This window comes from Lissotriton vulgaris, chromosome 5 (assembly GCF_964263255.1).
Source record: "Lissotriton vulgaris chromosome 5, aLisVul1.2, whole genome shotgun sequence".
Taxonomy (NCBI): domain Eukaryota; kingdom Metazoa; phylum Chordata; class Amphibia; order Caudata; family Salamandridae; genus Lissotriton; species Lissotriton vulgaris.
This window is the reverse complement of record NC_141693.1, coordinates 1,145,730,750-1,145,744,029: the sequence shown is the minus strand read 5'-3', so window position 1 is coordinate 1,145,744,029 and position 13,280 is coordinate 1,145,730,750.

Here is a 13,280-nt window from a genome sequence, read left to right as displayed (position 1 = left end):
CTACATGGAGTATATGCCCAGTTTATTGAAGTCAACAAGATGACTCGTGGGAATGGGGCACCGAATAACAATTTAAAAGACACTTCGAAGGAAGTAGAATTTGATCAATGGCACCACTATTTTTTTTAATCATAATGATGACTTTGCATAAATTTAACACTAAAGCGATGAGGTGATGCTCATCCAATTCTAAATTGACCAATCACAGACATTCTAGGACAATAAGAGTTCTGAATTTAGATAGATAAGTTAGTGAAAAAGGGCACAAAAGAGGACATTTGGGACTTTGAAAAAAGCTTGCTTTTCGACTTAATCTTTGCACCCCGAGATACTGTCAGTCTGCGCAATTTTTCCTATTGCGCAGGGACTTTGTCATTTTTCCGAACTTTAACTTTTGAATGGGTGTGAAGTCCTATGAGAGGGGAACATTGAGAGAGATAGAGCGGTGTTTCTTTGGGAACTATTTTTGTTTTTGTGCTGATGTCTGCGTCTCTATGTTAGAAGGGGCGATCCCAGGGGGCCCAGAAGACGTCTTCCGAGCACTCCGTGACCCACCTCTCCTAGGAACGCTGCCGAGCACTGGCGGGAGGCCCTTCAGGGGAAGAGTCTAGTATTTAGGATCACACGTGCTGAGCTCTCACCACTCGACAAAGGGACACCACATGGTAGCTTACTGAAGAACAGGTTCTTTATCCAACAGGAGTATTAGGATCTTTATGATCTACACATGGTCAAATATTTACATTCAGCTCGAAAGGTTCATAAAGTCTTGGTTGCAAGGGTGTGGGTAGCGGGACAGTCTTGGTACCTAAGGTCAGTGCGAAGCGTATCCGGAAAACTCAATCCTCGAGCCGGGGGATACGGTAAGGTCAAGGGTCCAGCCGGACCAGAATACTCTCCGAGCCGCGACGAAGTCAGCAGGGCTCGAGCAGGAATGAACGGAGGGTCCTTCGGTCCTTGGGGAGCCGCGATCGAATAAGTAGGGCTCCAGCCGAGTTGTTCAGGTGTTCTCAGGGTTCAAGGGAGCCGCAACCACGTCTGCAGGGTTCAGATGGTTACAGACAGATGTTCGTCTCTGCCAAGCTTGAGCCGCGACGATGTCAGCAGGGCTCGCCAAGATTCCAAAGTCAGGTAGCGTTCTTCTTCGATGATCGTTGAGCTGCGACCAAGTCAGCAGGGCTCTCTTCGTCCAGGATTCAAGTGCCGGAGAGTTCCAGAGCACCCCTTGTTATAGTCCTGTTTCCGTTTGAAGTCCGGAGCCCTCGCAGGGAGGGGTCTGGAGCCTGGGGGCGGCTTGTCGGGGTTTCCTGCCACCCGGTTATTTGAGGTTTTGAAGTTGGGTCCGGGGGATTCCAGACACCCAGCAGGGCGTGGCGCCAGACCTCAGGGAGGCCGGAGGGGTGATCGAAACCAGTCTTCCGAGGGGAGGCCAGAGGTGTGAACAAAACTGTTCCTCCCTATCTCCCTCACAGACAGTCCTCTACCCCCCAGCCGGGCATGGCGTGTCTAGGGCCTAGGTTTCGCTGGGGCCGGGTCGGCCATTTTAGGGACGGGGAATGGTTACCGAAGGCCTTCGGGTGTGATGGGGTGTAGGGGCGTCCGGCACCGGGAGGATAGAAGGCGGGTATGAGGGAAGCTCGTCCTTTCTGTGCGGTCATGGAGGGAGTGGATCGGACAGGGGTTGTTACGACCAGGGGTTTTGGGCGGTGCACGGGTTATTGTCGGGGCGCTATAGGTCAGGGAGGGCCACGCCACGAGGCCAGGTCTAACACGCATCCCCCCCAGCTGAAAGTGAGGGAGAACTACCCATACCCTTGGGGGTTCTCTTCGCTGAGGCGGTAGAACCTGGACAGGCCGTCAGCGTTGGTGTGGTCAGTACCGGGGCGGTGCTCTACGGTGAAGTCCATCCCCTGGAGGGAAATTGACCACCCCAGCAGTTTGAGGTTCTCTCCTCTCATCTGCATCAGCCATCGTAAGGGTCGATGATCGGTTTGGACTCGAAAGGGAGTTCCGAACAGGTAGGGCCGCAGCTTCTTCAGAGCCAAAACCACTGCAAAGGCTTCTCGCTCAATGGTGCTCCACCTGTTGTTCTCTTGGCCGTAACCTCCGGCTAATGAAGGCCACGGGCTGATCTAGGCCCTTGTCAATGAGCTGGGATAGGACTGCTCCAATGCCATGCTCGGAAGCGTCGGTTTATACCATAAATTCTCTAGAGTAGTCGGGGCCTGGAGCACGGGGGCGTTGCACATAGCAGTTTTTAAGGCTTAAAACGCCTCTTGGCAGGAGGTGGTCCAATGCACTTTCTTCGGCTGTCTTTTAGAGGTCAGTTATGTGAGGGGGCCCACTAGGATGCCATACCCTTTGATGAACCTCCGGTAGTAACCGGTGAGCCCTAGGAAGGCCCTGACCTCGGTCTGAGTCATGGGGGGGTTCCCAGGCCAGATTGGCGTCGATCTTGGGTTGGAGGGGGGCTACCTGCCCGCTCCCGACCTGGTTCCCCAGGTAGACCACCGAGCCTTGATCCAATTTGGCACTTGCTGGCTTTGACTGTCAGGCTCGCCTGACGCAGGGCCATCAATACCTTCCGGAGGAGCCGGAGGTGTTCGTTCCAGTGAGAGCTGAACACCGCGATATCGTCCAGGTACGCGGCGCTGAATTCTTCCAGCCCGGCCAGGACCCGGTTAACCAGTCTTTGGAAGGTGGCCGGGCATTTTTCATCCCAAAGGGCATCACCCGGAAGCGATAGTGTCCATCTGGGGTGGAAAAGGCGGACCGCTCCTTGGCTCCCTCGGTGAGGGCTATTTGCCAGTATCCGTAGGTCAGGTCGAAGGTGCTGAGGTAGTGAGCAGACCCGAGGCGGTCAATGATCTCATCTGCGCAGGGAATAGGGTGAGCGTCGGCTCGAATGACCCCATTGAGCCCCCGGTAGTCCACGCAGATCCTCAGTTCGGGGGCGGTACCGGGGGCGGCTGCCTTTGGGACCAGTACCAGTACCACAGGGCGGGCCCAAGGGCTGTCAGAAGGCTCGAGCACCCCCAGGGCTAGCATCTTAGAGACCTCGGCCTGGATGCAGGTCCGGACTCTGTCAGGGACGCGGTAGGCTCTGTGTCATACCGGCGGGCTGTCCCCCGTGTCCACATCGTGGGCGCACCAGTCGGTGACCATGGGGATGAGGGAGAAGAGGTCTGAGAATTGCCCCAATAGCTGGCAGCAGTCTTCGTGTTGCTGTGGAGTGAGGGAGGAGGAGAGGCTCACTCCCTCTACGGAGCCATCTTTCTCCTTAGCACACAGGAGGTCAGGGAGAAGCTCCGTGTCCTCCTCCGCCCCATCGTCTGTGGCTAGGAGCAAACTCAACTCCGTCCGCATGAAGTAAGGCTTGAGGCGGTTCACGTGGAGGACCCGGAGGGGGTTCCGCAGGGACTGTTCGTCATCTAAATAGGTGGCTCTTCCGCTCCACTACTTTGAATGGCCCAGTCCATTTGTCTTGGAGGGCGCAAGGTTTCGCCGGGGCCATCACCAATACCTGCTGGCCCGGTTGGAGCTCGACCAGAGTGGCATTCTGGTCATACCAGCATTTCATTTCCTCCTGGCTCGCCTCGAGGTTGGCCTCTGGGAGCTCTCTGAACTTCCTAGTCTGGTTCCGGAGGGTCAGGATGTATCGAAACACATCTGGGGGTGGGTCTTGAGGCACCGCCTCCCAGCCCTCCTTGACCAGGCTGAGGGGCTCCCCGGACGGAGTGGCCGTAGAGCAGCTCGAAAGGGCTGAACCCCAAGGACTTCTGGGGGACTTCCCTGTAGGCGAACAGGAGGCAGGGTAGGAGAATGTCCCACTTGCGCCATAGGGGCTCTTCGAGGCCCATGATCATCCCCTTGAGAGTCTGGTTAAATCGCTCAACCAGGCCATTCCCTTGGGGGTGGTACAGAGTGTTGAATTTGTACGTCACTCCACATTGTTGCCACAAGGACATCATGTACTTCGAAATGAAGTTGGTGCCGCGGTCGCTCACGACCTCTCGGGGAAAACCCACTCTGGAGAATATCCCCATCAAGGCCCGCCCCACCCCGGGGGCCGTCACCGTTCGGAGGGGAATGGCCTCGGGGTACCTGGTGGCATGGTCCACCAGGAATAAGATTAATCGGTGACCCTGGGCGGCCCTGGGATCCAGAGGTCCCACAATGCCGATCCCCACTCGTTCAAAGGGGGTACTGATGACGGGGAAGGGTTGGAGGGGGGCCTTGCGCTTCCCTCCACTCTTGCCTCTAGCCTGACACGTTGGGAAAGACTTACAGTGGGCCTCCACATTGGCTCGCATTTTTGGACAATAGAAATGGGTGACCAATCGGTGATAGGTTTTATCCTGGCCCAAGTGTCCCGCCAAGGGGGAAGTCTCGGAATCGTAGGGATACCACCAGCACTCGGGCTGACCCTAGTTCGGCAGACTTCTGCTCACTGTACAGGAGGTCGTTTTCCCAGTAGACCCAATGGGTTCCGGACTGGTCGCCCGCAGTTTGAGCGGCGGCCTGTTGCCGAGGTTCGACGAGGAAAGGACAGGTCGCTTGTTCCTGGCAGAACTCCTCCCGGGAGAAGCCCCCTTCGTGGTGCCACTGAGCAAACTCGGGCAGGTCGGCTAACTCTGTGACAGGTTCGAGGTCAGGGTACAGGGGGCCGTAATTTGCGACAGGCTCTCCTCCCGTGGGGAGATCGCGGGGCTCGAGTAGCCCGCCCCTGTCCTCGTCGAGTGGGGTCTGGCCTAGGGTTTCGGGCTCGACTCCCCCGAGGGGGGGCAGTCGGGCAGACATGGACCGAGTGGTGGCGAACACCCATTCGGGTAGGCCCTGCATTCGTAGGTGGGCCTTCCTTTCTACCTGCGCCCACAGGGAGTTTTCCAGATCGTTGCCCAGTAAGAGGTCCACGGGCATGCAGGGTCGGACGGCCACTCGCAACGTCCTGGCAACTTCCCCCATTCGAAAGGTATTTGGGCCATTTTGCAGAGGCTCTCCGAATTGTCGGAGGAAATAACAGGGCAAAAGATGTGGGGTAATATCTGGTCCTCGGTGACCAGGTGACAGCGAACGGCCGTGACACTCGCCCCGGTGTCGCGAAGCGCACCTACTCGGTGTCCATTGACCATCACCCACTGCCGGTATTTTTTTGTGTTGGCTGGCAGGGGGCTCTAGTGATCATTTCTCGGTCTCCTAGGGAGACCAGGGACATAGCTGCAGGCTCCCACTCTTTCCGTATCCTCAATCTCCTCTCTTAGGGCCACGGTGCCCATCTGTCGGGCTGGGGGGCCTGTAGTCGCGGACCTTTGGTACATGGGACACTGGGGGTCACTGGCGTAGTGGCCGGGCTGCTGGCATTTGTAACATGTGATGTTGACTCTGGGCCCTTGCCTACCTGGTGGGCCTGTGCTGGCCGGGGGAGGGGATGGAAAGTTTTGGGGTTGGTTTCTTGGGGGGATACGCTGGGGACCTGACTGGAATTCCCTCTGTCTCCCTTGGGCTCCCCCCCCCTCTCTGGCGGGGAGGTCCCTGACTGTTCCCGGCATAGTCTCTCATGGGGCTCCGAGGGACCCGGGTGTTTACCCAGCGATCTGCTTTGACAGCTAGTTTTCGAGGGTCTGTTAGTTTGCTGTCTAGGAGATACTGGCGTAATTCTACAAAACAATTGGTGGACAGGTGTTCCCAAGCTATTAAGTCGAACAATTCTTCGAATGTGGTGACCATGCTGCCCTTGATCCATCCTTCCAAGGCCCTGCTGTAAAAGTTCACGTACTCTACCCACGTGATGCCAGGAATTTTTTTGCAGTCTCGGGATCGTGTCCTGTACATCTCGGGGGTGAGCCCATATCTGGCTAGTAGTGTCAGGTTTCAACTCCACGGAATCCAGTTGTATACAATGGTCTACCTCCAAATGTCCCTAACACCATAAATATGTCACACAGGGTGTTTGAGCCATTAGGTGAGGGAAAAATAGGAAGAGAGAAGAAGGGAAGGGGATGGAAGGGGTCTTCAGGGAAAGGGAAACCTGAAATGACAAATAATACCTTCATAAGCAACAACAATCACATTACGGCTACTCTCATGTATTCTCGCTAAATGAACCCTGTATACCTGCTTAAAAGTAAAACAACAACGCTCTCTGATGTCAGCCTCTTTTCCCTCTCTTCTCGCGACAATGAATTGCCTATTTGAAACATAAATACAATATTAGAACATTCCTTGACTACACAATGCAAAGGTCTGAAGATGATTCCCAATCCCTAGGACATACCGCAGGATAGAAATGAAGGAATGGAATATCTATGAATGTTAGCATCAGTCATTAAAGAAACACAAAGTAATCCCTTGATCCTGGATGAAGAAATATAGGACACGGTAGTGTGTAGGAGGCAAGAACCACAATACTCCGCTCCTGCTGGTTCTGCTTGACCTGAACAGAACACCAAAGTAATGAACATAAACAGAAACGTGAAGTTGCGACCACTAACACGTTCTAGATCCTTTCCACAGATAATCCTAATTAAAGTCAATATAGAAAAAATGGTAGCGCGTAGTTGAGGCCACTAATGCGCTCCGCTTTTCTCTTCTCCCTTTTAAGAATTCAAATGTCGAAAAACACGGCAGCGCGTAGTTGCTTCCACCACTGCGCTCCGCGTTAAACTAAATGAGCCACACAACAGCTGGATACTTGAAAGATATCAAGGATAGCCAAGGACTTGAATATCCACAGAAATTGGTCCTTTACAAGTCTGTGCAAAAACAAACAAAGGAAAACAAAAATTCAAAGCAACCTGCTAACGAGCCCCGTAATGACTCTATGACCGAAAATGTATCAAAAAAAAGAGAGTGTCATGCGCAGGAGGATCTGTGTATGAACACTGAGGCAAAGACTGTGAAAAATTCCCTGCTAACAACACACTGGAAATCTTTTAGGGATTTTTTGGGAAGCCCTCACTCACCAACCTGGTTGGTGACATGCTTCATCATCGGGCCCACCAGGAGAAGCCGAATGCCTCCCTGGTGTGCTACAACACCAGATTACTGCGGAGCTGGTTTTTGGGACAGTGATGTGAAAAAGGAAATGTGATTTAAAAATGTCTGAAACTGTACCAAACAAAAAATGTATTCATGGGTCAGTTAGACATGGTTAAAAGATATGTGTGGGAGAACTACCATAAATTATGATGGAAGTTTCTACTTATAGTGGGGTCGACATGTTTCTGCCCTTTTAGGTGTATGATTTACTGGGCATTCTTCAGGACCGTGTTGCGTGTACCTCGGCGGTATGGGCGCACTAAGGCTCACCCTAACCTGAGGACGTGAAAGTTAAAATCAAGGTGGTGGTGTAAAAATAGGTGGAAGAGAACAAACCACAAGTTGTGGGAATTACCTCAGTTGTGAGGAACCTGTGTAGTCTGAAAAGATAAAAGAACATACAAACACGTAAGACAAACATAAACGTTATGCTCTTTGTAAAAGAATGTTTCCTGCAAGGTTGGTCTCTGCTTCAAAGTGCTGTATACTGGTCTGGAAATGGCCCATGTTCCATTAGTTATATGTTAGTGCAAGAAACGCTGTATGGTTGCCCAAGGGGCATTACAGGCGTGTGAGCATGCACTATGGCAAAATAGTATGGGGCCACACGACAGAGTGGCTAGTAATCCAACACTCGTGAATAGCGATCAATGGGCCATGAATGTACGGCCAAAAGTGCTAGCCTCTAAAGTTATACGTTGAACATATAAATAAGGCATGGTAATCTCACTTGTACTTTAAAAGATCCACACCCCATAGGTCTCGGGAGGGGGTGGAGGCGACAATGGCACACCCTGTAGGGGAACAGTTAAATAAAGGAAAGTCAGGTTAAATTTCCGCGCCAAAATGGTAGTGCAAGCATAGGTTACTTAGCTCTGTGTGAGTGGTACGAAGAATCCTTACGCCCGCAACACCATGCACCCGCTCAGCACCTAGCTTCTCATGCAACTGGACCTCGTGGATGTGTGCCGGGGCACGGAGACAGCTAATGTGGAGTGCCGGTGGGGGCCGGGTGGCGTGTGACGCGCGGCAGCCAATCAGTGTGCTGCTCTGAGAACGAGGCTTGGAAAGCAAGCTCGTGTGATGGCCAATCATTGAGCCGAGTTGGGGAAGAGGCTTGGAACTCAAGCCCCGAGATACAGTGTGGGAGTTTCCCAATGACATGTCATAATTAGACACTCGTGAACAGGATATCCATATCGTGCAGCTCCTTTTTTGCAGATAGGAGTATGCTTTGAGGATAGAGGAAATTCGAAAGTTTTAAAAGAATTGAAAGAATATGCCAAAATCAAACCAACAGTGCTGGTTATTAGTTGTATGGAGATATTTCTTGGTGCAAACAGTGGAACAAATCAAGAACGGAATAGCGAACTAGGTCAATGGGACGCTTTGATGGTTAGGCTGTCCCTGGAACATGGGACAGTATATATGGTTACTCAGGAAGGTGCAAAGCATTATGCCACCAGTTCCTGTGAGTAGAGCCAAATTGTACTATGAGCCTGGGGAATGTTAGGTGGATGTTTGGCCCAGGGTAAAGGTTATAATGTACATCCTGTACAGGGAGCATATATCCAAGAATTGCTGGAGTGTTTCTATGGTTGATCCCATAGGACCGGAGGAGGTTCAGCATTTCAATACTGTAGACCAGGGGATCTGGTCATTCAGCCCATGCAGATGTGTACCAAGTCTGTACACCCAGTGTTGTTCTTTCTCGTACAGTACACTGACAGTTTTTCTTTCCGAGTCAACTTGCTCAATTATGGTCCATTGAAGGTCGTTGGGTGTATGGTTCTGATGAAGGAAATCCTCACTCAGCTTGGTTGTTACCTTTCGGCATCTGATATTACTCCTATGTTCGCGGATACGTTGTTTAATTTTTCGGGTGGTCATACCAACGTATCTTTTACCGCAGGTGCAGGTGATAAGATATACGACATTCATGGAGTTGTAGTTCGTATGTTTTTTCTGGATCCATGTTTTTCCGGGTTCAAGGGAGAGATGTTTTGTGTGTGTCGTCAAGTGGCACACACTACAATTAGAGCAAGGATAGTGCCCAACTATCGGAGGCAAACCCCATGCACTTGTGATTGATCTGTCATTGTGGGGGTTGGGTTTCTCAATTTTTGGTCGAGTGTGGACCAGGGAATCCTTGAGGCCTGTGGCCTTTTTGAAGGAAAAAAGGGTTTTTTGCCAGTCTCTTTTGTTGCTCGTGATTATTCTCCAATGTCTGTTCACTGATTTCTTCATATCATTTGAAAGACTGCTGTAAGTTGTAACACGTTAGTGGTATCTCTGTGTGTTCCTTGATGGTGTCCTCCAGTAGCGCCTCACGTGGTTGGTTTCTGGCTCGTTTGTTACCCTTTTCAGGGATTTTTGCAGGATATCCTCTTGATTTAAGTTTCTGTGTGAGATCAGCTGCCTGGGTCTTGTAATCGTTGATGCTGCTGCAGTTTCTGCGTATTCTGAGGTACTGACCGTAGGGTAGGTTCTCCCTAAGTTGTCTTGGATGGAAGCTCGAAAACTCCAAGAGGTTGTTCTTTGCTATTGGCTAATAATGAGTTTTGTGGTCAAAGATGTACCACTCACTGGGATAACCACATCCAAAAATATTACTTCTTTACTGAAACTGTGTGTAAATTTTAGGTATGAGTCTAGGGTATTGACCCAGTTCAGAAACAGCTCCAAGGATGTTTGATCACCTTTCCAGATTAGGAGGATGTCGTCAATGTACCTCCTCCATAGTCCTATGGAGGAGGCAAAGGGGTTGTTAGATGGTATAATATGTCTAGACCCAAATCGTAGACATACAACCCCGCTACGCTGGAAGCAAATGTGCTCCCCATTGAAGTTCCAGTACTCTGGAGGTATAATTTGCCTTTATGTTCAAAATAGTTCTCTTTTAAGGCTATCTTGGCGCATTGGAGTATGAAGGACTTAGGAGTTTGGTATTCCCAATCTATTGAGTACAGGGCTGACGCTAGAACTTTCAGGGTATCATCTTGGGGCATACTAGTGTACAGACTCTCAATATCGAGCGTCACTAGGATAATTGAGTCTGCCTCGAAGGTGACTTGTTCGAGTAATTGTAACAGGTTCTTAGTATCTTTCAGGTACGTCGTAGTTTTCTGTATTAGAGGTTTTAGGTAGTGGTCACAGAAAGTTGACACGGGTTCGAGCAGGGATCCAATCCGTGACACAATAGGTCTACCTGGTGGTGGGATTTTGTTTTTATGGGTCTTTGGCAAGGTGTAGAAGTATGGGATTGTGGTACCACCGGCCGTTAGGAAGGCCGCCTATTCTTAGAGATGAAGTCATTCTCTTCTGCTTCTTTTACAAGGTTGTGGATCAGTGTTCTCAATTCAGGTGTCGGGTCTTCTGTCAACGGAATGTAATTGGTTCTGTTGTTAAGGAGGTCCATGCATACTTTCTCATAGTCTGAGGTATTTTGGATAACTATGCCACCATCCTTGTCCGCAGGTTTTATGGTGATTTCTTTGTCACCTTTAAGACTTGTGAGGGCTTGATATTCAGCGGCTGAAAAGTTCTTAAAAGGTGTAGGTGTAGGTAGGGATTCCATGTAATTGAACACTGCCTGTTCAAATGCCGTAATCTCTGCCGGGATGGTATGCGGGGGTGGGTCAAAGGTTGATTTTAACCTCAAGTTGGTGTCAGAAGTGGGGGCATCTGTAGTTAGGTTTTCTTTAGACTCAAAAAATGCTTTTAATTTTAGTTTCCTGAAAATTATGCTAACTTACAGTGGAGTTTGAACTTGTCCGGTCTGGCAGTGGGAACAAAACCTAGGCCTCTATTTAAAACCTTAACTTCCATTGGGTTTAGTATTTTATTAGAAAGATTAGTTATTAGACTCCCTGAGCACTTGTCCCTGGTATTGGTGTTTTGCTCCTGGTGTGGCTCCCTACTGGGTCCTCCGTTTCCCATGTGACTTGGTGGTTGCCTCGTCTCCTGCCCCTTCCTCTCCCGCCTCTCTCTAAAAAAGGCATCTGGTGTTGGTTTTGGGGGAATTGGGGTTGCAATCACAAGTGCATGGGGTTTGCCTCCGAAAGTTGTGCACTATCCTTGCTCTAATTTTAGTGTGTGCCACTTGACGACACACACAAAACATCTCCCCCTTGAACCCAGAAAAACATGGATCCAGAAAAAACATACGAACTGCAACTCCATGAATGTAGTATATCTTATCACCTGCACCTGCGGTAAAAGATACGTTGGTATGACCACCCGAAAAATTTAAACAACGTATCGGCGAACATAGGAGTAATATCAGATGCCGAAAGGTAACAATCAAGCTGAGTGAGCATTTCCTTCACCAGAACCATACACCCAACGACCTTCAATGGACCATAATTGAGCAAGTTGACTCAGAAAGAAACACTGCCAGTGTACTGTACGAGAAAGAACAACGCTGGGTGTACAGACTTGGTACACATCTGCATGGGCTGAATGACCAGATCCCCTGGTCTACAGTATTGAAACGCTGAACCTCCTCCGGTCCTATGGGATCAACCATAGATATACTCCAGCAATTCTTGGATATATGCTCCCTGTACAGGATGTACATTATAACCTTTATCCTGGGCCAAACATCCACCTAACATTCCCCAGGCTCATAGTACAATTTGGCTCTACTCACAGGAGACTAGTGACATAATGCTTTGCACCTTCCTGAGTAACCATATATACTGTCCCATGTTCCAGGGACAGCCTAACCATCAAAGCGTCCCATTGACCTAGTTCGCTATTCCGTTCTTGATTTGTTCCACTGTTTGCACCAAAAAATATCGCCATACAACTAATAACCAGCACTGTTGGTTTGATTTTGGCATATTCTTTCAATTCTTTTAAAACTTTCGAATTTCCTCTATCCTCAAAGCATATTCCTATCTGCAAAATAGGAGCTGCACGAGATGGATATCCTGTTCACGAGTGTCTAATTATGACATGTCATTGGGAAACTCCCACACTGTATCTCGGGGCTTGAGTTCCAAGCCTCTTCGCCAGCTCGGCTCAATGATTGGCCATCACACAAGCTTGCTTTCCAAGCCTCGTTCTCAGAGCAGCACACTGATTGGCTGCCGCGCGTCACACACCACCCAGCCCCCACCGGCACTCCACATTAGCTGTCTCCGTGCCCCGGCACACATCCACGAGGTCCAGTTGCAGGAGAAGCTAGGTGCTGAGCGGGTACCAGGCGTTGCGGGCGTAAGGATTCTTCGTACCACTCACACAGAGCTAAGAACCCTATGCTTGCACTACCATTTTGGCGCGTAAATTTAACCTGGCTTTCCTTTATTTAACTGTTCCCCTACAGGGTGTGCCATTGTCACCTCCACTCCCTCCCGAGACCTATGGGGTGTGGATCTTTTAAAGTACAAGTGAGATTACCATGCCTTATTTATATGTTCAATGTATAACTTTAGAGGCTAGCACTTTTGGCCGTACATTCATGGCCCATTGATCGCTATTCACGAGTGTTGGATTACTAGCCACTCTGTCGTGTGGCCCCATACTATTTTGCTATAGTGCATGCTCACACGCCTGTAATGCCCCCCTGGGCAACCATACAGCGTTTCCGGCACTAACATATAACTAATGGAACATGGGCCAATTCCAGACCAGTATACAGCACTTTGAAGCAGAGACCAACCTAGCAGGAAACATTCTTTTACAAAGAGCATAACGTTTATGTTTGTCTTACGTGTTTGTATGTTCTTTTGTCTTTTCAGACTGCACAGGTTCCTCACAACTGAGGTAATTCCCACAACTTGGGGTTTGTTCTCTTGCACCTATTTTTACACCACCACCTTGATTTTAACTTTCACATCCTCAGGTTAGGGTGGGCCTTAGCGCGCCCATACCGCCGAGGTACACGCAACACGGTCCTGAAACAAGCCCAGTAAATCATACACCTAAAAGAGCAGAAACATGTCAACCCCCCTATAAGTGGAAACTTCTATCATAATTTATGGTAGTTCTCCCACACATATCTTTTAACCATGTCTAACTGACCAGTGAATACATTTTTTGTTTGGTACAGTTTCAGACATTTTTAAATCACATTTCTTTATTCACATCACTGTCACAAAAACCAGCTCCGCAGTAATCTGGTGTTGTAGCACACCAGGGAGGCATTCGGCTTCTCCTGGTGGGCCGGATGATGAAGCATGTCACCAACCAGGTTGGTGAATGAGGGCTTCCCCAAAAATCCCTAAAAGATTTCCAGT